This window comes from Euprymna scolopes, chromosome 34 (assembly GCF_053919585.1).
Source record: "Euprymna scolopes isolate OS-2025 chromosome 34, ASM5391958v1, whole genome shotgun sequence".
NCBI lineage: Eukaryota > Metazoa > Mollusca > Cephalopoda > Sepiida > Sepiolidae > Euprymna > Euprymna scolopes.
The window spans coordinates 79735657-79761382 of NC_136515.1; the positions used below are offsets into that span (position 1 = coordinate 79735657).

A 25726-nucleotide genomic window follows, 5' to 3' on the forward strand; every position below is an offset into this window, starting at 1 on the left:
GCCAAGAACCCATAGCATAGTGGATAAAATACTTGGCAAAATTCAGTTCCAAATTACACTCTTCTGGAAGTTGAAGGTTCAATCCTCAGTGTGGGTGATACTAAAAATACAATTTCAAATTACTTAGGATTTTACTCAATCATGGCTGATAGAACAAGACCATGTTACCCTATGGATTAAATGAAAGGTTCTGTTCGAGCTTTCATGCAGATTTCCGAGTTTGGCAGAAAGATTTCTGAGTTTGCCATAAAGACTTTCAAATTTGATAAAATAGACCTGAACAAGTTTAGAGGTTACATCGAAACATAAAAAATAACACTCAAGATGAGTACAGTCTTCAGAAAAATCTAAATCTATATATCTATAAAAGTGAACGTGTCTGTCTGTCTGTGTGCCTGTGTACATTTCCCTACACAATAACTCTGTCAATTTTAAGTCTACAGACTCGAAATTTGATATATAGGGTATTGAGATTTAGGAAAATCTTTGTAATTCGTTTTCGGCCAGAAATTTGGCTGTTAAGGGGTCAAAGTTCAACGGTTTCACCTTTGAGAATTCTACCAAACTCCTTCGCCAATTTTGGGTCTAAACACTTTAAATTTTAGATATAGGTTCCTTTGACATGGATCTAAATAACTTGATTTGAGCCAAAAGCAATAAATTTTAAGGGGTCATAATAGGGGTCAAAGTAAAAAAAAAAAACTGACCTTTTTTTTTGTTTTTTTTATCAACATACACCACCAAACACCCGGGCAATGCCGGGCTGAAATAATAGTAATATGAATAACAGAACTTGATTAGGTGACCAAAAATAAAATACCACTCATGGAATCGTTGATAAAATTCAGAATCCTTTCTGTAATCCAACCATACTTGGCACAAGTAAACTTCACTCTATGCCTGACTTTCCCACCAAGTTTTAATCATGAATGTCGATTGGAAGTTAAGAACCGACGTGTTCTGGAAGCTACGTCATGGGAGGAAGTATGTGACAGAGAAACAAGATTGTTCCTCCATCATGTATGTTTAACATCAAAGTAAACAGTTTGTTCTTTTGTTTTTTTGTTTTTGTTTTTCCAGTTTCTTATTTTTTACCACTCTCTTTCTTTTATATTTCACACGAATAACATGGCCTCATCAGCCAATGACTCTGTATGGACGTTGTCAGCGTGAAGATAATTTGAACCACTGAATTTTCTTTCTATTCAACGTTAATTGAACAGTACTTGTGTACATATGGCATAATTTAGCAACACTGAGCCTGGTCAGTATCAGATGAGTGACCGTTTGAAAATACCAGGCACTGTATGTAGGAGGACATTTACACCTTTCTGTAAGAACTACAAAAACCTAACGTCGGCATCTCCTCCGACGGGGATATGGATGGAAGCGACTGGCGAGAACTTATGAATTTTATATTCTAAATTAGGGTGAGTGTGGCTTCAGTGGTAGAGGAGTTTGAAAGGGAAGTTGCAATCATATGAATCTGAAGATTCTATTGTTGGCATTGGTTTCCCTGATAATTTTCCAGTTAAAATTCTTTCTAGAAAGACATGAGAGATTATGGGATTACATGAAGATTGCCAACATCCTAAGTGAAAGTGATTTTTGTGGAACTAACTGGATTCGAACTTGGGACACCCAGTCGATGTTGTTAACCACTGAGCCACCATCACCTTCCAATTTATCTAGCTGCACTTGCTGTAAAATATAAACTAAATCCCAGAGTAAATAATGGAGTTATTTGTTGTTCGTTTTTATTTGTTACATACATTATTACTGTTAGAAGAAAAAAGAAGGTGCAAAAACTTGTGGTGTTGCATCACTTAGGGATGTGAGCAGCCAATAGTGTAACAGAGCACATATGAGCATGTGTGAAAATACCAGCAGCAGTCAGAAGGATAGATGGCTAGCAAAAGTAGTAGCAGCAGTAGTAGCAGCCGTCGAAGAACTATGCAAATTAGCAAGTGTGTGCAGGTTTGCATCACAAGAAAAAAGAAAAAAGGACTATGTGGTCGAAGAGAAAAAAGTGTGGGCTGGGCGAGATGGACATGTGATACTGTGGTGGTAGCGAGAAACTTTTAAGCTGGTGTTGAGATGGCAGGGTTTTGTTAATCCCATGGAAGACGAAATGAAAAGTAAAAAAAAAAAGTTTGCATTTGCTGAAAAATATTTTAGGAATTGGGGGAGGATTTTTACAATTTGAGGGAGAAAACTTCAATAACTTCTTTTTGTTGATGTACCAAAGTTTCAGGTCATCAACATTATAAAAAAAACTGCAAACATTATTGTTTCTTTCTGTACCAAAGTTTCAGGTCATCAACATTATAAAAAAAACTGCAAACATTATTGTTTATTCCTGTACCAAAGTTTCAGGTCATCAACATTATAAAAAAAACTGCAAACATTATTGTTTTTTCCTGTACCAAAGTTTCAGGTCATCAACATTATAAAAAAAACTGCAAACATTATTGTTTCTTCCTGTACCAAAGTTTCAGGTCATCAACATTATAAAAAAAACTGCAAACATTATTGTTTCTTTCTGTACCAAAGTTTCAGGTCATCAACATTATAAAAAAAACTGCAAACATTATTGTTTCTTTCTGTACCAAAGTTTCAGGTCATCAACATTATAAAAAAAAACTGCAAACATTATTGTTTCTTCCTGTACCAAAGTTTCAGGTCATCAACATTATAAAAAAAAATGCAAACATTACTGTTTCTTTCTGTACCGAAGCTTCAGGTCATCAACATTATAAAAAAAACTGCAAACATTATTGTTTCTTTCTGTACCAAAGTTTCAGGTCATCAACATTATAAAAAAAACTGCAAACATTATTGTTTCTTTCTGTACCAAAGTTTCAGGTCATCAACATTATAAAAAAAACTGCAAACATTATTGTTTCTTCCTGTACCAAAGTTTCAGGTCATCAACATTATAAAAAAAACTGCAAACATTATTGTTTCTTTCTGTACCAAAGTTTCAGGTCATCAACATTATAAAAAAAAACTGCAAACATTACTGTTTCTTTCTGTACCAAAGTTTCAGGTCATCAACAGTTGTGATGTCACATGGCCCCACTAACAAGTCACTGACCCCAAACATTGTGTGTTGCAGATTTTTCTTCATCCTCTGTTCTCATGGCCGTGTTGTCTTTTACACATGGACTCACAAGCATTAAAAAAATATAACAAAATCACAGGAGACAAAAGGAAAACACAAAATGTGACACTTTATGAACTCTGGCTTTGTGTGTGACATCCCCGACCTTCTAAATGCTAAGATCCATATGTACATTCTGTCAAGGCTGTCATTTGTTGATTAATTCACTTCTTCATCAATTCCGAGCAACAATCCATCTTCAACTGCGTCCTAAGTCCAACTGAACTCACAACTTTCAATTATATTGTCATAAACTGGACTTTTCATCCGTAAATCGTTCTTATTGTGATTAAACTCTGATTGTTTGTCCCAAACTCATAGACACTCCCCAGAGTGATAATACCCAGTCCATCTTAAAGTACCCACAAACCAAATTTAAATATATCTCAGGGCTATTGTTATTGCCCTTTTGTCTATCCAAGTGAACAACTTACTGTCTACTGATAAATTACTTTATTACCTGCTAAACCTACTTCAAATTCTTTCATTGTGTATCTTTTTTCTTTTACTTTTTCTACATCAAATCACATTGAAAGCAAAACAGAACTTGCAACTCAAACTTTGCAGCAATCAGTGCTTAATCAGATTTGGTTCCTGATATCAAAGATTTCTTGTTCTAGTTAAAAATAATCAAATAGGTGTTAAATTAAAATAGGAAAAGTTTGGTATTAATTTCTATTTCCTAGAATTTCTTTCAAATGAATAAATATTAAGTTAAATTGTTTGAGTTTTCTTTTTTTTTGTATTCACAGATGATTGTTCAAGGTTGGGCCATAGAATCTCTTGAGTTAATCTCCTTTCCTGGGCAGCGCCGGGACATGGGCAGTTACTTTTATTAGAGAGAAGATAAAAAATATAAATGCTAATTTTTTTTTTTTTTTTTGAAACAGTGAATTCAAGAACATGTTCCACTCGTAAAAAATACTAATGGACCTACTGACATCAAAATACCCTAAAAAAAAAATTACTCACAAATGTTCTTTTGTAAAATCATAAGAAAAAGATGGGTCAGAATTTTTTAATTAACAATTCCATGTCAATTAAAAGTGATTATGGAGTGACGAATTCTGCAGGTGAATCCAATTACAACTCAACTTTATTTTGTTATTTTTACAAAGAGTTCGACACAAGAAAGACGACTTAATACAAAAGATGGTGTCAAGTGGGAAAAGGTTTTACAAAATAATTTTAAACAGTTTACAAAGTAGTTTTAAGTAAGTAAAAAAATAACATTCTTTGCATTCTTTATATTTGGAAAATGACAAGAAAAAGGATAAAAAGAAATAGGAATAATAAAAAAGGAAAAGAGGAAAAAAGGGAAAAAGAAAAAGTAGGAAAAGGGTGAAGGAGAAAAGGAAAACTTTGATGAAAAAATGTAGGAAAAATAAAAAAGAAAAATAGTTTAACTTTTTTCACGTGTTTTTATATTTTAAGAATAAGAAAAAATAAGAAAGAACGAAAAGGAAAATAAAGATAAGGGAAAAATAAGAAAAAAAGGAAAAAGAAAAAAAGCTTAAAAGATAAAAAAGGATAAAGACAAAAGGAGAAAATTAAAAATGCAAAATATGAAAAAGAAAGCAAAGAAAAGAAACGGAAACTATAAAAAGGAGGAGCATAAATAGAAAAGGGGAAATAAAAAAAATAAATTGAAAACGGAAAAAATAAAACGGAAAAATGGGAACAAAGAAGGAAGAAAAAAGGAAAGAAAAAAAGCGAAAACGGAAAAAAAGGCACAAAAGAGAAAAAAGCAAAAAAGGAGATCTACATATTTGAAATTTAGTATATAGGATATTTAGATATATGGAAAACTTTTTAATCGGTTTTCATAAAAAAAGGGCTGCTAAGAGGTAAAACTTGAAAAATTGGTACTTGGAGGTCATCGGATTTTTATTTGTTTGTCAACTGTTTCATGAGTTTTGAAAACGTTTTTGAAAGATGGTGTCAAGCGCCCAAGCGGGTCTAATAATAATCGCATCATGCACATGTTTCGCTTTGATTCGTTTTTTTTGTTTGTTTTTTTTTTACTTCATTTATTTATTTATTTATCTTTTTAGGGAATTTAACATGACGTTTAATACCGGGCAAAGCCGGGTACATTTTAATATCAAACTAAAAATTTTTAGTCTTCACCATTTTTTTTTTTGTTTTTTTGTTTTTTAATTTGTTGATCATTTCCCAACGAAACTTGCTAGAATGAATGTATGTGAGCATGCTTATGTTCTGCCGGAAAATGTCACTTCCAACGGACAAAACAAGCAGAAGGGAGAAGAGAGAGGGGGGAGTTAAAAAGGGTAAAAAAGAAAAAAGAAAAATGAGGTCAATTTCCTATTTTGTACACAGGCGTTATAGGACTTGTCATTTAGGATACCATGCATTATACACTGGAATGAGAAAATCTAATTACAAAATTGCGATTGTTATCTCAAAACGCAATTCCCCTTAAAGACTCCTTTAGAAATTGGCATTGAAAAAAGATACCATTTTGTTCCGGGATTTTTTAAGTATGAATCACATAATAAAAGTTCATATGCTGCGCAACAATCAACTACTAAGCAGACCTAGTATAGAATTTAACACAATATGATTAATCTATATATTAATACGATAGCGTGTGCGTTATTTATTTTCTGTGTCACACTTACATCCGAGTCGTTTAATTGCTATGGACTTCCAATTTTTACGAAGAATTCTTCAGAAGTTTTGGTTTCGGTTTCAATTATACCTGATGGCACTCCAGTAATCTTCACATTTTTGGTTTTGGTTTCGATTATAACTGAAGGAACTCAAGTTTATATATATATATATATATATATATATATATATATATATATATATATATATATATATATATATATATATATATATATATACACACGAGCAAATAGTTAATAAAACGTGTTAAAAAAACACTTTGAAAAAGAGTTAAAAACATATTTAATCTTAAAAGGAAAAACTTAATAAGTGGATAGTCCTTAATCCGCAGAGTTTCTTCACCATATTCCCTCTGTTTCACTTTTAGTTATCAAGTAAGATCTTTGACTTACTTGCAGTTTCATCAAATACTTTTGTATGCAAAATCCGATCCCGCATTTTGCTAATTCCTATCCTCTGATTAGAAGGAAAGTATTTCTTTGAAACTCCACGACTTAAAGACTATCCACTTATTTAGTGTTTCCTTTTAAGATTAAATATGTTTTTAACTCTTTTTCAAAGTGTTTTTTAACATGTTTTATGAACTATTTGCTCGTATTATAAGCTCTATCTCCTATTTGGTTTTATCGAGCTTTTACATCTGGTTGAGATTACTTTATAATATTAATTGTTTAATATTTATAACATACTTTAGTTTTACCATCTTGGATCATTTTGGTAAATTTAATTGTATTTTTTATTATATATATATATATATATATATATATATATATATATATATATAAATTTAAAGGAGATTAGAATAATAGTCTAAAGAGCTAAGTGTATTTTAATGTAATAGTGAAATTACTAGTTTAATTAAAATACAGGAAATGCTCGTTGTAATTTAGATATATAATAAGCTCGATAGTTAAATGTCCTAGAGCTAATTCAATATTAAGTAATGTGATTTATAATTTAAAATTTTTTAAAATTTTTAAAATTTAAAAATCAAAATTTAATTAAATTAAAAATCAGTTTCATAAGAAGGAACAACAACAAAGTCAATTATCTGTACGATCATTTCGGAAATCCGTGCTTTTTATTTGTGGTATACATGAAGTCACGTAGAACAATTATACATAGTTTTTTTGGTAAGCACGGTCTCCTCATCAGCAAATTTAGGAGGATTTCTATTGAATTGAAAAGACACCAAAAATAAACCTAGCATTAAAAGTAAGGCAGATGAATCTGAAAAATTGAAGTAAAAGGTTTGGATTTAAAATTTATAAGAAAATTAATAAGAAAATTGGTATAGGTTAGAGATAGAAATGAGTAGAAAAAATATATCTTTTTTTGAATTTACATAATAAATTTGATTTAAAAATATATAGATATATAATTACCTTTTGGTTTTTCTTTTTTTGAAATCAGGAACTGTATTTAAAGTAGTCATTTAGATGTTTGCTATAGCTTTTTATTTTATTGAATGATGAATTTTAAAAGGGCGACGCTCGTGCAGTAAATTGTTTCCGTTAGCGTATTTTGATTTAAAGACGCTACAGTTAATATCTATAGAGAGAGAGTTTTTTTTTTTTTTTTTTTTTTTGCAAGTTTTTAAGGGGAGATAATTGTCATGGCTTTATTTATTATTTGATTTACGAGTCTAAGGGCGGTAATTGGTTTAACTTAATTTATTAAAAAAAAAAAAAAAAATCTATTTTTACTAATGAGTAATTTTTAATGATTTAAGGTGGTTTATATTTATTAAATTTAAACCAACGTTTATGATTACATGATAGAAGCTCGTGTCTTGAATTTACTAGTTTGGTTGTGCTTTTTATATCTTCATATTTTAAAATTTTTAGGGTTTCTTTTGTACATAATGTACAAAATTTATCTCCTGGTTTATATGATTTGCAAGTCTCAATTATTTGCCATTTTAAGTTGAAAGAAATATTGCTATTTTTTAGTTGCCAAATATAGTTGGATAGAGTAGTTTGGTTTGATAGAGAGTTATTTTTAAAAGAATGTTTGTGCGTTGAAATTCTATGTTTTATTGGGCCAGATGTGGAACCAATATATATTACCTCTTGATTATTATGATTATTTTCCGTTAGGTCTATTGTTGGATTATAATGTGGTGGGTTGGTTAATAATTGATCGGTAGATTGATTTAAGTTGGTGTTATTATTTAATCTGGTAGTTGAGTTATGGCTGTTGATAGGTTCTTGTATATTTGGAGTTTTTGATACTGTGCAGCTATAGATAACATTTTTAATTTTACATGAGCCTTGTAGGGGACATTTATTTTTTCTTCTACAGTTACAGTCCGATGTATTTTGTATAGTTGCATTTTGTAGTTTATTAATTTTATTATTATTAGAGCTAATTATTTTCTGATGAAGGTTAGGCATAGTAGAGTAAGAGACTTTAATTGTGTTCTTATTGAAAATCTTATTATATCTATGGGGGGCTTTAAAGTTCTTATCTAATATTTTAAAAAATTCTCTAGCTATGTTTGTTTCTAGGTTTTTGGAATACGGGGGGTTGAACCATAGGATCTCCTTGTGTCTATTCTTACGTTTGCGGGTTTTAGTTTGTTGTTTATTTATATTATTATCTAATATTTGTAGTTTGGTTTTATCTTTTTTTGTCTCCTGGTTATTTTTCTTAACTCGTATACGGGAAGACATTGCCATATTATATGTTATTACGCTCTTAATAGGTTTATTTTTAATGCAGTTTATGTTTCTATCATTTTCATTTGTGAATTTAATTTGTGAATTATATCCAGAGTTTTTAAGGGCTTCATTATAGTATTTTTCATTTTTGGTAAATATTGATTTAGTAGAAGACAGTCTAGAAATTCTTAGAGCGATATTGGGAACTATTGATTTTAATATTGATTTAGGGTGGTTTGATTGATTGTGGACATATAGAAGTGATTGGTTAGGTTTATGGTATGGTTCAAAGGTAGAATTTTCAAGATTTAAGGTTATGTCTAAGAAATTAACAATTTTTTTATTGGGGTCGATTTTTATACTAAGTCCATAATTTTTAAATAATTTATGTAGAGCTTTAATTGCATTTTCATTTCCGAAACGATCGTACAGATAATTGACTTTGTTGTTGTTCCTTCTTATGAAACTGATTTTTAATTTAATTAAATTTTGATTTTTAAATTTAAAAAATTTTAAAAATTTTTAAATTATAAATCACATTACTTAATATATATATATATATATATATATATATATATATATATATATATATATATATATATATTCATAAGTTTTGGTTTCAGCTTCAATTCAAACTGATGCACCCAAGTCATACGGATATATATTTTTTAATTTTGAAATCGCAACTTTATAATATATAAAATTCGATAGAACATTAACTCTATAATAATATATACAAAATCTGCAAGAATTAAAATATAATACTTAAGCATACTTTACGATCGAGCTATGTCTGGTGTCCTTGCTAGCTTAGATAAATACTTTTATAGTTTTAATAAAAGAGCTACAATAATATCAGAGCTTTTCTATTTACGCTGAACATCTACAGAATGCCAACATCAATATATTACATATGAATGAGTCTGCTGTGGAATTTCCACAGGTCCCGTTAGTTATAAATAATGCATTATATATGTAGTAATAAGTATGTAGCTATAAAAAAATAAAATAATAATAGTAAATATATATAGTAATAAACAATTATTATTTTTTTTATATATAACTAGCCTGGGTGCCCGGCGTTGCCCGGGTGTTTTTAAGTGTGTGTTGAGCAAAAAAAAAAAAAAAAAAAAAGTTGTAGTGGGCAGGCAAGCTCGAACCCATACCACGAAGGAGGAAAAGAATGTGAAAAAAAAAAAGTGAGTCTTTGTCTTTGCGTCCGTCGTCAAACTGGAAGTGGCAAAGGTTTAAATTAAGGCTAGTCAATCGAAAAGAAGGGATGATTTTTGAAAATATTGGCAAAAAAAGTGATCCCCTCCTTGAAGAAAAGTGCCCAGTTGAGGGTGAAGGAATTAATGTTTTTAGCCAATTTTTCAATATTTGTTGTCCGAAGGGTCGTGCTTCAAAACGATACCGATCTCGTAAAAATCTGTCACCTCTGTTGTAAGTTTTAGGCAGACATACATACATACATTTAAAAAGACAGATGAGATTTATATTATAAACTAGTGGGAGTCCTCGGCATTGCCCAGTTGTCTGGAGCAAAAAAAAAGTGGTAGTAGGCAGGCAGGCTCGAACCTGTATCACGAAGGTGGAAAAAGAACGTAAAAAAAGAGTTGGTAATTAACTTTTGCGTGGGTAGAGAATATTGGCACAAAGACGAAATAAAATTTAAAAAAAGATAGAGAGAGAGAAAGAGGTGGGATTGAACTCGAAAACATGCGATAATTAGTTATCCTCACTAACTGTTACGCCAAAGAAGACAGTGAATTTATTGAGTTGGAAATAAAGTTAAGAATCATAGGAGTCAGCGCAGAAATGAAAATAGCTTTTAAACCTGGCCTGGGGCCAGTCAAGCTTTCCGCTTTCTATCGTAGTATTTGTTTCCCCACAAGGTCTTTTTTAATGTGGGGGGAAACCAGCTCCCCACAAAAAGTGGGAACTCTGGCAGCGTCTACCTCTTTCAATAACCTTTGCAAAAGAATTTGTTATCGCAATAGCTGCTTACCATTGATTTATCGTTGGTAGCTATCATTGGTCTTTACATGAATTTGGGTGGCAATAAGCCTCCCCAAGGTCCCAGTCCTCTTTGCATTCATCCAGTGCAGGTCTGGCTAGTGTTTTTTCTTCTCGGTCTTTCCACCCTCTTGACCCCCCTCACTTATTTGGTGTGATGCCAGTTTATGGCGACACACACATACACACACAAAGCGGGAGAAGCTGAACGAAGGGGTGCATAGGGGTACCTTACAATTATACCCTTTCAGTGTTCAGGATTCCATGTGATGTTCCTTTGTGTTTTACACCTGTAGCCGTTTCTGTGTGTCAAGTTGGTGTCTGCAGTTCATGTATGGCGTTAGTCTCCACATTCAAGGGTTTTCCTTAATATATATATATATATTTTTTTTTACAGGGAAGCTACCACTTATCAAGGCCTGGAAGCCACTCGGAGATAAGGGTTATTGTGTGTACAGTAATCAATGGGATAATATCATAGTAATCGTTAGTAATGGAGATTTTATAAAGTGTCTTACTTAAGGGAGCAGTTTATCAGGAATTTGTTTATGTTGGACTTGAAGACATCCAAGTTGTAGTCAGCTGGGAAGCAGGCAAATGGAACAGAGTTCCACAGGCGTGTACTTCTAAGAAATAAGCTTTGTTCATGGAATCTACGTTTTGATTTAGGCACAGATAAAGAGTGGGAAAATTATTGACAGTGGTTTCAGCTAGACAGGTGTTTTTCATGAAAGATTGGCAAGGGGGGGGGGGACCAGAGATTGGAGCTCAGACGAGCACTTGTCATGGAAATAACGATAAAACAAAGACAGGCTCGCAATGTCTCTTCTGTGGAAGAGAGGTTGCAGGGAAGAGAAAAAGGTATCCCCTACTAGGCTATGAAGTCTATTTTACACTCTGTCAAAGCAGGATAGGCTGTTTTTAGCAGCTCCTGCCCAAATATGGCAGCAGTATTCCATCCTTGGATGTACTTGGCTTTTATACAGATAGAGAATTGCATCAGCAATTTTAATTATTGAAAATCCGTTGTATCTTCTCAAGCATCCTTTTGATTTCAATCTCTCCCATTCTTTTTTCAAAGATTTTTGGTATTGTTAGTGCTCCTGCTATTAGTGAGGCTATCTTAACTTTTTTCATTTTCTAGATCCCTTTGAGCACTCTGGTCAGTTCCGTGCATTTGTTCTGTTTTTCTGTCTCCTTGATCTTCACTCTATGGCCTGCTGGAATGGCCAAATCTACAATTTGGCAGGACTTTTCCTTCTTGTTAACTATTATGACATCCGATCTTCTTGCTTGGATGGGTTTATCCGTTTGTATATCCATGTTCCATAGGATTTAGTGATTTCCATTTTCCAGTACTGCTGCCAGTTTGTGCTTATACCATTTCTCTGAGTGTTCAAGATGCAATTGTCTACATAATTGCCAATGTACTGCCTTCTCCACTTGATTATGTCTATTCTTATATTCTTTTTGGGCTAGTTTGCTGCATTCACTTATAATGTGGTTTATTGTTTTGTCTGTTTGTCCACAGAGTCTGCATTTGCTGTTTGCTTGTGTCTTGTCGATCCTTGCTTTGATGTGGTTGGTTCTAATCATGTTATCTTGTGCAGCTATTATTTGATAGCCATTTCCAAGTGCTTTCGTTAGTCTCGTCTTTTGTAATTCTTACGAGTCGTCCGTGTAGCTTTTTCTCTTCACATTTTTTTGACCTCGTCTCTTTTTCTATCTTGTTTGTTTCTTCAGTGCCTTTTGCTGCAGTAATTATTCTTTCATTATGTATTTTTCTAGTTATTTTTTTTTGTGTTATTTACACAGTCTTCTGTACAAACCAGTCCTCTTCCCCCTTCTTTCCTTTTCACACAGGGTTGGTCAGTATCATCCTTTGAGTGTAGTACATTATGCATTGTCATAAGTTTTATAGTCTTCTAATCAAGGTTTCTCAGTTCTTCTTTGGTCCAACTTATAAATGGCCCAGAGTATCTTACTAGTGACACAGCCCACGCGTTTATTCCTTTTTTTTTTTTTTTTTTTTAACAGTGGTCACCACTTATCAAGGCCCGGAAGCCACTCAGGGATAAGGATTATTGCAAGTACATTACGTTAGTGTGGAGATTTGATGAAGTGTTTACTTAAGGGGGCGGTTCATTAGGAATTTGTTAATGTTGGACTTGAAGACACCCAAGTTGTAGTCAGGTGGGAAGCAGGCAGACTTTAATTAGGTTTCTGAGATATAGTTTAGTTTCGAGAAGTTTTCTTGTTCTTCTGAGGTATTCCTTTCCAATTTTCTCTTTCATTTCTGTTGCTTTGATGTTGTCTGCTTTGAGCACTCCCAAGTATTTGTAGTTATCATGCTCACCTAGTGGCCTCATCTCCATTTGATCAGCAGTGCACATTTTATCATAGCGAATTCCATTTGGATATGCTGGCTTAATATTCTGGTCATGTTTATATTAGTATTTCTTGTTATTTCTTTGCTTTTGCAAACAGGTTCAGGTCATCTATGTGCATTAGGTGGTTCATTCTTTCTTCTGTATTAGTGAACTTGTATCTTGATTGGCGTTTTCTTAAGCTGTTGTTCAGGGGCATCATGACTATAATGAACGTTAATAGTGAATCACCTTGGAAGATCCCTCTTTGTATTTTGATTTCAGTTACGTATCGTCTATCAGTTGTCAGTTCAATTCTCTGTGTTCTCAATGCATTTTCTATGAAATTGATTATATTACTCGGTATTTTGTACATTCTTAGGCATTCTATTATCTATGCTTGCGGGATTCTATCATATGTTTTGCATTATGTATTTTTCTAACTCTTTTTTGTGTTATATACACAGTCTTCTATACAGATCAACCCTCTTCCTCCGTCATTCCTTTTAACATATAGTCGATCGGTACTATCCCTCGAGTGTAGTGCATTGTGCATTGTCATGAGTTTCCTGGTCTTCTGATCGAGATTCCTTAGTTCTTCTTTGGTTTAGCTTATAAACGCCCAGAATCTCTTTAATAACACTGCCCACGTGTTTATTCGTTTAATTAGGTTTCGACTGTCTAGTTTGGTTTCGAGAAGTTTTCTTGTTCTTCTGAGGTATTCCTTTCCAATTTTCTCTTTCATTTCTGTAGCTTTGATGTTGTCTGCTTCGAGCACTCCCAAGTATTTGTAGTTATCATGCTCACCTAGTGGCCTCATCTCCATTTAATTGGGTAATACCATACCTTCTGTTGCTTCCAGTTTTTCCTTCCTCATGATCAGCAGTGCACATTTTTTCATAGCGAATTCCATTTGGATATCTTGGCTGAAGATTCTAGTTGTTTTTATTAGTGTCTCTAGTTCTGTCTTTGATTTGAAAACAGTTTCAAGTCATCCATGTACATTAGGTGGGTCATTCTTTCATCTGTATTAGTGAACTTGTATCCGGCTTTGTATTTTCTTAGTATATTGTTCAGTAGTGGTGATAGGGAATAATCTTGGTATTTTTGTATTTTAATCTCAGTTATGTGTTGTCCATCAGCTGTCAGTTCAAGTCTCCATGTTCTCATTGCATTTTCTATCAAATTGATAATATTGCCTGGTAATTTGTACATTCTCAGGCATTCTATTATCCATATTATTATTCATTATTATTATTATTATTATTCATTATGTTTTGTAGAAAATATTTCTATTTAAAAAACAACATCCTTGACCTGAACACATGATGTCTCACATTCAAGGAGATGCCCAACAATAAAAAGATAAATGCTATTAGTTGGCTGATCTGGCTAAAATTTTGTATGAGACTTTGTTATAATAAGGTGCAGTGAACTATGTATTATGGTATCTGTTGGATGCAAAGTTAGGAATTAGTAAGGATTAGTATTTAATACAAAAATGAGAAATTTAACCATATTCAATCATCGACTACACATAAAGTAGACATACGGCATAATCACGTTGACACACCGGTTGCCGCTGGATCACCGAAGTTAAGCAACGTTGAACCTAGTCAGTACTAAACGGATGACCATTTGGGACTTTCAGGTGCTGTATGTGCTCTCCGCTTATCTCAGCATTGTTTCTAGTCATCCTGGTCTTCTTGACACTAGACTCAAACAATGCTGATTCAGGAGAGGTGTGGTTGAAGATGGCGCAACCCTTGCCTCACAATTGCACGTGCTGCTGCCCTACAGGGGGTATCCTTTGTCTTTCAAGACTGAACGGAAGCATGGGGGAGGGGGCACATAAAGTACTCGTTCTAAGTCAGCAGTCTATAACTTTTGCCCCCCCCCCGTTTCTAATGAGCTAAAATTTCTAATTATTATTATTATTATTTTATTATTATTATTTTTATTATTATTTTATTATTATTATTTTTGTTATTATTATTTTTATTATTATTATTATTATTTTTATTATTATTATTATTATTATTTTTATTTTTATTATTTTTTTAATTATTTTTATTATTTTTTTATTATTATTATTATTATTATTTTTATTATTATTATTATTATTATTATTTTTATTATTATTATTATTATTATTATTTTTATTATTATTATTATTATTATTTTTATTTTTATTATTTTTTTTATTATTTTTATTATTTTATTATTATTATTATTATTATTATTTTTATTATTATTATTATTTTTATTATTATTATTATTATTATTATTTTTATTATTATTATTATTATTATTATTTTTATTATTATTATTATTTTTATTATTATTATTATTATTTTTATTTTTATTTTTATTATTATTATTATTATTATTTTTATTATTATTATTATTCATGTTTTGTAGAAAATATTTCTATTCAAAAAGCAACAAACTTGACCTCAGCACATGATGCTCACAGCACTCTAAATCAAATTCAAGGAGACGCCTAACACAAAACAAAAAAATATTATGCAATGAGCAGGAGGAAATTTAAGTAGAAAGGATAAGTAGTAAGTGGAGAATGTCTTAATGGTTTCATTCAACTTAATATGTTTTTGCCCAACTAATTTTCATTCTCAAATTTCAAATTCCCACAACGTAAATTTATGTAACTGCGGCAGCAACAATCTTTCTCACCATTATAATAATTGTTGTGTATCTAGATTTCTTTTTTTTATCATCATTTTGCATGCTGGCAATGGATTTTCTCCACCAACTGACCTTGCAACCACATCTATTAACCCCATCACTTCTATCCATTCCTCTTTGGTCACATTGAAATAATGGCTGATATAGCTTGGATAGAACAGTTGAGATAGCAGCATTCACTGGCGCCTGTTGAACATTTATGAAGTCAATGCAGTTGATGTCAGAACAGTTAGGAGATGGGTTCATTGATTTCAGAGTGGCGACAGAGATGTGAGTGACAAAGGATGCTCCGGACTTTTACGATTGGGTCATCAAAAAGGCTAGCAAAAGTGCATTGAGAATGGTAGTGACTATGTAGAAAAATTAATTCTGGAGCACAAAAGGTTACTCGTTTTAATCGCACTACTCCCGTCTTTGTAGCTCTTCAACGTTTTAGTTTTTTTTTTTTAGTTAAAATATAGGCTTTACCTTTGTAAGGACTTTCGTAGGAGTAGTCTGGGGGGGGGGAGAATTCAGAAATATTTTTTCTAAATAAAAGAAAAGTGGAATGCTTTTTATTTTTTTCAGAATTACAAAACAGTAAAATTCAACTTAAAAGATAAATCTCACAACTGTTTTTTTTTTTTTTAATTAACTGTAGCAAAGTATGTTATTATTAGGGCTAGGACAACAGCATATTCTTTTCATTGTTTTGACTCATTTATATCTTACATGTTTTTATATAGAGTGATGTGGTTTTCAGTCGATTAGCTGTGTCGTATATATATTCAAGAGTTAAAGCAATAAGAAGAATATGCTGTTGTCATAGCCCTAGTGATTATATCTTACAATAATAATAAATAAAAATTCAATAGTCAGGATCAGAATTTGACATGTCACTTTGGAGAGAACCTGAATGCCTACTAGACACTGTCCTCAACTATCTAAGGTCACTCTGTACAGGGGTTCGTCAGGACAACCTGGCACGAGGATATTTTTCCTACAAGTAAACCCTGACTAAATATTCAAAATCACATTTCGTATTCACAGCCCAAATAAGATCTCCTCAGTGTGGATAATCAACAAGAAATGGTGCACGTTGTCCAAGTGATGTTACCACAAATAACAACACGAAACTGGTTACTCGACCAGACAAGATGAATTCTTGTCTTGGAATCCAGTAACACTAAAAGACACAAAGAAAGATATAACATATTAAAATGGTCAATTGGGGAGACGGAAATAATGTTTGCAATTTCTTTACTAACTTAATGTTTGAGATGTAGAGAGGTTTAATTGAATATTCGAATATCGTCTGGACTCCAATCTCTGGTCCCCCCCTCGCCAATCTTTCACGAAAAACACCCGTCTGGCTGAAACCACTGTCATTAATTTTCCCCACTCTTTATCTGTGCCTAAATCCAAGCATAGATTCCATGAGCAGAGCTTCTTTCTCAGAAGTGCACGCCTGTGGAACTCTCTTCCGTTTGCCTGTTTCCCACCTGACTACTACTTGGATGTCTTCAAGTCCAACATAAACAAATCCCTGATGAACCGCCCCTTAAGTAAGACACTTTGTCGAATCTCCAATGCTGATGATTACTACGATGCTATCCCATTGATTACTGTACACGCAATAACCCTTATCCCTGAGTGGCTTGCAGGCCTTGATAAGTGGTGACCTCCATGTAAAAAAAAAAAAAAAAAAAAAACCCTCAAGTGATCAAGTGTAAGCCCCAGCAAGTGGTGCTCCTTGATTTCTGAGAACTTTGACGGAAGTGGAGTAAAACAGAAAGACAAACTGTAAGTCATTTTCTAGGGTTTTTGCTGGTTTCAAAATAACATTACAATATTTTTTTTATATAATGAATGTTTAAGACTTCCAGGTGCTGTATGTGCTCTCCGCTTATCTCGGCATTGTTTCCAGTCGTCCTGGGCTTTTCCTTGCCACTGGACTCAAAACAGTATCGATTCAAGAGAGGTGTGGTTAGAGATTGTGCAACCCTTGCCTCACAATTACAAGTGCAGCTTCCCCTACAGGGGGTATCCTTTGTCTTTCAAGACTGAATGGAGGCATAATAATGAACGCATAATTACACAAATAATTGGAATGTTCTATTTATGGACAGGAGTGATAAAAACTGACCAATCGGACGAAACACCACTCTGTTACCAACCAATCAGTAACCAGAATCAGTCCATAAAACAAAGAATCTCTTAATAATTCTTGCACATAGCTTTTTTAGATGTAAAGGAAAACTTTAATTGAATATTCGAATAACTATGTATCTCATATAGAGATCATATAGAGATACTTTTGTATGGATGTGAGACCTGGCCCATACGGAAAGCGGATCTGCGACGCGTAGAAGTTTTCGACCACTACAATCTCCGCCGCATTCCCCATGTCCGTCCCTTGGATTTCGTCGCCAACAAAGAAGTCCGGCGTCACTGCAATCTCCAGGCAATTACTGACCTACTGCGGGCCCGACGCCTTCGATGGTTCAGCCATGCCTCTCGCTGTGATGCAGGGGTCTTTATCCACGAGGCTATCTCCCCACATCCTCTACCCGGCTGGAAAAAACATGTCGGTGGCCAGCTAAGAACGTGGCTTGGGACTATCAAAGCCGACGCTGAGCTTATTTCGGGCCCGCTCATCTATGGCCTGTCTCGTTGGAGACGTGACTGGCTATTGCTCACTGGGGATCTTGCCTCCGATCGCCGGGCTTGGGCCGCAGCGGTACGAGATGTACATCTTCATGAAGCCGACTTAACTCCTCCAGGGTGAATGTCGTTTCAAGTACAAGTACAAGTCATATAGAGATCAAGTTTTAGTTTGATGAAGTGGTGCCGCTTGATTTGTGAGAACGTCGACTGAAATAAAGCGAAATAGATACGTCCAACTTTTAAAATCGCACAAGATAACTTAATATGAATTTTTAACTCCACCAGCTTTATTACAATGCTTTGATCTTGTATACCTGGTAACTCCAGATAGCTCTAATAATAATAATAATCTAATGTCCTTTAAGTAGTTAGGTATCACAAACCAGCTTAGAGTTTAGTGCATGAAAATGGGTAAATATAGCGAAATTCCTTCCTACCCTCTCTCCTTTTTCTCTTTTATCTAATTATTTACATCATTCCACTTCTCTCACTATTCACTTTTCGTCTGTCTTTCTTTCTCACTCCATCCTATCATCTCACTCGTAGCACTTGTGCCTCCTCAACAAACATACTCCCACTAAACCCGGTGAACAACAAAATATCACTCCTTCACTGCAGAAGTCCCTAGATTGCTGCAAAGTTTTCCACTATAATTTCAATTTCAACTTGTGAGAACGCATCTGTTTCATGGGTTATCTTGACAAAATTTACATCTGAACAAAATTTTATTGTTCTTTCTTTATAACGTTGAACATACAAGAGCAAAATTGTCCTGCTGCCTTACTATGCATCTAAACAACACCAGCACAATATACCAGCATTTAATAAAAGAACATAACTCTCCTCCCCCAATTCCAATTTCAGACAAATCCTTGTTAATACAAAAATTGTACAAAACGAAAACAAATTAAAAATTCTCGCAGCATCCTACATAAGAACGCATGCTCAAATGCATATGATTCTCATGTTTTTTTTGTTTATTTTTTTATTTTAAGAAAATTGTTCCAGACAAGGTGTAATGTGGCCATTACACTCGAACCGTATTCATTACAGTTCAAACTTCTCTCGGACCCCCACATCATCTGGTAACGTCAAAAAAAAAAAAATAAATAAATAAATAAAACCGATCTGGCGTTTTTTTTTTTTTTTCTGTTTTAGAAAAAGGCATTTACCACCGGTACTTTCCAAACAATGCCTGCTTCTTATTTTTTCTGTTTGTTGACGTCAACACCCTTACTCTTGCTATTAAGTCGGCCATGGTTATGGTCTCAATTTTTGGTGCCTGCTGGAGTTCGATGGAAATGGCATCTGGGAATCCTGTGACAAATGCCAGTTTGGCAAGTTGTTCTAGTCCGACTCCTTCAAAACCAGCCAGTCGAACCAACCGTCTGATATTGTTCGCATGCACCAACCCATTTCATGTGGCCCAGATCATGCACATCCTATTTTGTAATATCAGTAGAACCAACGGAGTGTTGTTCAGTTCCGCTATACTGTTCATTTCATCTGCCATAAGATTAACAAAACATTGCCATCTGGACACCAGCTTAAAAGTCTCCTGCCACCACTACAGGGCCACACGTCCATCTCACCCAGCTCGTGTTTTCTTTCTGCTCCTCGCCACGTGGTGCATTTTTTTTTTTTCTTCCAATGCAAGCTCGTGCACACTTGCCAATTTGCATATGCACTCAAAACTCTTTCTTAGAAGTGCACGCCTGTGAAACTCTCTTCTGTTTGCCTGTTTCCATCCTGACTACAACTTGGATGTCTTCAAGTCCAACATAAACAAATACCTGATGAACCGCCCCCCTTAAGTAAGACACTTTATCAAATCTCCAATACTAACGATTACTACAATACTATCCCATTGATTACTGTTCACACAATAACCCTTATCCCCGAGTGGCTTCCGGGCCTTGGTAAGTGGTGACCTCCATGTAAAAATAAAAAAACGGTTGGTGCTTCTTCACTAGCCATCCATCTTCCGGCTGCTGCTGATATCTTCACGCATGCTCGTACACACTCTGTTACAAAGGCATGAAGCCACTTGATGTAAGAAACTAAAAAAATGCTACATCAAGATCAAAAACTTGGCAACGATAAGTGTTAGACTGAATAGACTCTGGTCTAAAAACAACAGTTCTTCCGTCTTTGTAAAAACCCTTGCTCATAGAATGTGAGAACTGAAGGACAATATGAGGGTAGTGGGAGTTACGCTTATAAGGAGCAGTTTGTTTAAATGACTCATTCGAATGTTCAACCTTTAAAAAAGCAACTGCTTGAGGTCAACTACTAGAGAAATACAAATGGATATTCTTCAACAACTGTTGAAACCTTTCTAGGTGGCTGAAGTTCTTACTAATTTTTAACTCATCCTCGCCTCACCAATCCCGTGGAGTTATTTTAGCTGAGAAAGAAAGAAAGAAAATAAAAAAAAAAAGGAAACATGGAAAGTGCTGTAATCATAGATGAACTTCAACTCTTTAGTCAATGTTCTTTATTGGACCAATGATTACAGCACCTGGAAATACATAAAATAGAAGAACAGCATCATGTACTTTCTACTTGTAATTTGCAACGAAATATGCCACAAAATATCCTTTAAATAATTAGTTATCACTAGAGCTACGACAACAGCATATTCTTTTCATTGTTTTGACTCTCGAACACAGTTAATCAACCGAGAACCACATCACTCTATATAAAAGCATACAAGATATTAACGGATACACAGTCGAGAGTCAAAACAATGAAAAGAATATGCTGTTGTCATAGCCCTAGTTATCACAAACCAGCCTAGAGTTTAGTGTACGAAAACGAGTAGAGTGAAATTCTTTTAAGTTTCAATTTAATATAACTAATTTATTCTAGGGGTTATTTTGATAAAATTTGCTTCTAAAGAAAATTTAATCTTTTTCTTTTCTAAATATTCAATTCTTTCTCTTGTGTTAATGTTAACAGTTTTTTGTTTGTTTGTTTGTTTGTTTGTTTGTTTTTATATAAAAATATGATTTAAATACATTTTTTGATTGGTTGGGTTGCTTTGTTTTATGGCATATCAATCCTTTTTCGGTTAGTTAATGCCGAATCCAGTAATCATACATAGTAAAATAAGTTCTTTGTTTCTTTACATATTTATTCATTACGTTTAGTTTGTTTATTTTCTTTTACGGCATATCAATCGGCTATTTAATTCCAAATCTAGTCATTTTGAAAAATTTTACAGCATATTAATCGGCTATTTAATGTCAAATCTAGTCATTTTGAAAAAGTTTACGGCATATCAATCGGCTATTTAATGCCAAATCTAGTCATTTTGAAAAAGTTTACGGCATATCAATCGGCTATTTAATGCCAAATCTAGTCATTTTGAAAAAGTTTACGGCATATCAATCGGCTATTTAATACCAAATCTAGTCATTTTGAAAAAGTTTACGGCATATCAATCGGCTATTTAATGCCAAATCTAGTCATTTTGAAAAAGTTATTTATATCTTCAAATATTAACATTAATTCAAACCTTTTCAAGTTTTTGTTTGGTTGTCTTTGTATGCGGTTCCTTCAATGAGTTTCCAGACTTTTTTTGTACAGGCATTTAAAATTGTCGTAGGCTCTTGAAAATTTAATATATTATTGCTATACATCTTATGAGGTGACTGACAAATTTCAGGTTCAAATGAACAGCTACAACAGGAATTGGGATACATCTTACTAAATCTAAGTTGGTGATTTACAAAAATGCAATCTGGATGTGAGGACACTTTAGAAGAACGATATGCAATAAAATTCTGTTTTAAACTTGGGAAAAAATGTCACAGAAACATATGGAATGCTTTAGACTGCTTTTGGACCATCTTGCATGAATCAAGCATCAGTTTTGGAGTGGCATAAGAGATTCAAGGAAGGCAGGGTGTCTGTGAGAGATGAAGAGAGGTGTGGGAGGAATAAGGAAGTCAGAACACCGGAGTTGATTGGACAAATAAAGAATTTCATGGATAAGAACCGTCGTGTGTCTATAGAGACAGTAAGTGCACAGTTTGGTGTCAGTGTGGGAACTGTACACACAATTATTTGTGAGGAACTGAAGGTGTGGAAGATTTGCGCAAAGTTTGTCCCAAGGGTGCTCCACCTTATCACAAACTATTTGACCAAGATGAGCATCAAGACAGTTCCTCACCCTCCCTATAGTCCAGACCTCGCTCCCTGTGACTTCTGGTTATTCCCTAAGCTCAAGGAGAACCTTAGAGGCTGTCGTTATGAGACAATTGAGGAGATGAAAGAGGTTGTGATGAGGGTCATTTATACGTTCACACAAGAAGGCATCCATGGGGCCTTCTAGAAGTTGTTGGAACAGTACAACAAGTGCATTGCAGCTGAAGGAGATTACTTCGAAGGGACTAGAGTTTCATGTGTGTATCATCAATAAAAGCACCCATACGCAAAAAGTCTGGAAATTAATTTAAGGCATCTCGTATCTTCATTAATTCATAATGTATGGTTTGGTTATCTTATAGTGGATTTTGTTGTTTTTGTTCTCAACCTTGCAGAACATGTTTGAGCTTTGCAAAGGGAAACGGATATAATATTATTGTTTGATGTGTTTTAAGCCAGGAAGCCAGTAGGAAAGTGTGTGTGTGGGGGGGGGGGGAGAAAACGGAGACGGGGGGGCTGTTTTTTTTTTTTTGTTTGTTTGTGGCTTTGCAGAACATGACTGAATTTTGCCAAGCGTTCAGAAATCCACACAGATGATGAATGCCTACTAGACACTATCCTCGAGTGTCTAAGGTCTCTCTGTACATGGGTTTGTCAGAACAATCTGGCATGAGGATACTTTTTCCATAGAAGTAAACCCTGACCAAATATTCAAAATCACATAGTATTCGCAGCCCAAATAAGATCTCCTCACTACGGCTACTCCACAGCTTTTCCGAGGAATGGTGCACCTTCTCCAAGTGATATTACCTCAAGTAATAGCACGAAGCTGGATACTCCACCAGACTAGATAAATTCTTGTCCTGGACTCCAGTAAAACCAAGAGACCAACATGAAAGATATACTACAATGTATAAAAATGGTTAATTGGAGAGAGGAAAATTATGTTCTCAATTCTTTACTAACTCAGTGTTTGAGAGATAAAGAACTTAAATGGAACATTCGAATATCTATGTATCTCATATAGAGTTCAAATGTTAGCCTCTGGTTGTGGGCCCCTTGATTTCTGAGAACTTCGACTAAAGTAAAATAAAACAAAGGGAATGATTTGTTTATAGTGGTGAGGGCTTTGTGTAGAACCAACCACACTTTTTGCTATTTTACTGCTAATCTTTGTCAGTGCAGATGACTGCTACAAGACAGAGCATACAGTAGACCACAGGTTTTTATGTCAGAGTTTCCTTCTCCTAGATACACATCTTAACGAAAACTGGGGATGCATCTGTTCCACTGAATTAATGTGCCTCCAAATACCAACCTGGAAATTTCTATGATTCAGCAGGATACATACAGCGCCTAGCCTTCCCAAATAGTCAGTGGTACTGGCTAGGTGTATTGTTGTTTTACTTCCATGATCTGGTGAGAACTGGTATGTCAACGTGATACATACATACATACACACATACATACATACATACATGCATACATATATATATATATATGTTTTATTATTTATTACCGTTTTATCTGTTTGATTACATATGTTTCGGATGTTGGACCATGTTTACGATCCAACAGCCTCGTCGGACCTTACAGAAATGGTTGTTCGTATTAGGAAGGAGTGTTTTAGAAGAAATACGAACAAAAAAAAAAAGAGGGGTAGGAGATAATAAGTGGGAGGGAGTCGGGTATTAGCAATATTTCAGTTTTGAAGGTTAAAATACATTAGATTGTATTGTATATGTGGGGGGTAGCAGATTCAGGTAGGCGTGGGTGGAGATATATGGATATAGGGAGGGGTGGTAGAGAAAGGATGGTAAAGAAAAAAGAGAAAGGGGGTAAGGAGAGAAGGGGGGAGGAGTTTTAATTTTTAGGTTTTAAATTTTAACTGCTTTTTGCTTGTTCAGCAAGGTATATTAAGTAGATGAGAGAAAGAGAGAGAGAGGGGGGGAGAGAGAGGGGGGAAGGGCTAGTGTAGATGTCATGGTTTTGACAAGTACAGGGTTCCATTTAAAATTTTCCGATATAGGTCGACTTGTTCATTTCAGTTTACAATGGGTTGTTTTTTTCAAGAATTAATACATGCGCAAAAACGCATACATATACATATATATGTACATTTCTACACATCCAGATACAGACAAATATGCACATACACCTACACATAGACAATGCATATGCAAACATACATGGATCCTGTGTTCGTTACAACTCTACTTTCAACCGAGTCGTTGTTTGTTTCGTTCACCACACTCTTTTCTTCTACCTCTTCTTTTACACACGTCTGTTCGCTTTAGTGACTAAAAATCGTCTGTCCTCCCGCTTTCCTTTCCTCGTTATTTATGGAATCAGGGTACGAGATTCTCCAAGATTCCACGAGACTTTTTTCCCCATAAACGCATGCGGGCGCCATCTTGATTCTCAATTTGTGCTTTGCATGCACAAACGCGCAGCCGCTTTAACGGTAAGCCACTTCTTTCTCCACACATATACACACATACATACAACTCTTATAGACATGTACATACTCACATACATACATATATATATATATATATATATATATATATATATATACACACACACACACACCCACCTATATACACATACATGGAGATATAGATCTCCAGTAAGAAGTAGATGTACATATACATACATACAGATAAAACGGTATTAAAAAAATAAAACACATATTTGCTCTGCAATAGTATTGATCACTCTCCTCAGGTTTTTTAGTGACCTGGCTAGGCCACAGGGGAGACAACCAAGCAAATAAAAAAGTCTAAGGAAAATTTATCCCAAAGCAACAAAACTAAAGCTGGCTTGCCAGGACACTATATATACAAATGTAGGCAAATTTGGACCTATTGGTTTGAAAATATAGGTCTTTTTTTTACCAATTGTCATAAAATTTTAACCACAGAATAATATTATAATCCTCAAAAAGCCTGGAAATTTCCATGTAGTTTCATCCCATAGAACCAAAGGTATGAGCATTTCAATATTCAATTTGGCTACTAGTGGGTGTGTGCATATATATATATATCACCTTTTTTGGATATTTTATAAGTTCCAAATCTCAGCAACTATTAATCAGAATTTAACAAATGAGGCTCGTTGGAAAGGTAATGATCTGAATTGTGTAGTGGGCTATGTGACATTTGCCCTTAAGGTCGCACATTAAGAGGATCATCCACCATCTAGAGCCTATTTTTGGCACATTTTTACAGCCATAAAATGTTTCAATCATAGTCATTTGTTTTCTTAGTTTGGCATATGAATTAAAAAATCTGATATTTTCCCTAAATCTCTGGCCTTGATGGAGGGGAGACTAAAATTTGCTGCTATGGTTACAAATGATC

At 34.1% G+C, this 25726-nt stretch overlaps 1 protein-coding gene across 1 annotated transcript in view; it reads right to left on the reverse strand.

Annotated features, from left to right (window-relative positions):
• Positions 1 to 25726, reverse strand: part of LOC145259307 (spindle and centriole-associated protein 1-like) — a 147152-nt gene that overhangs the window by 88172 nt on the left and 33254 nt on the right. The gene's annotated exons all lie outside the window — the stretch shown is intronic.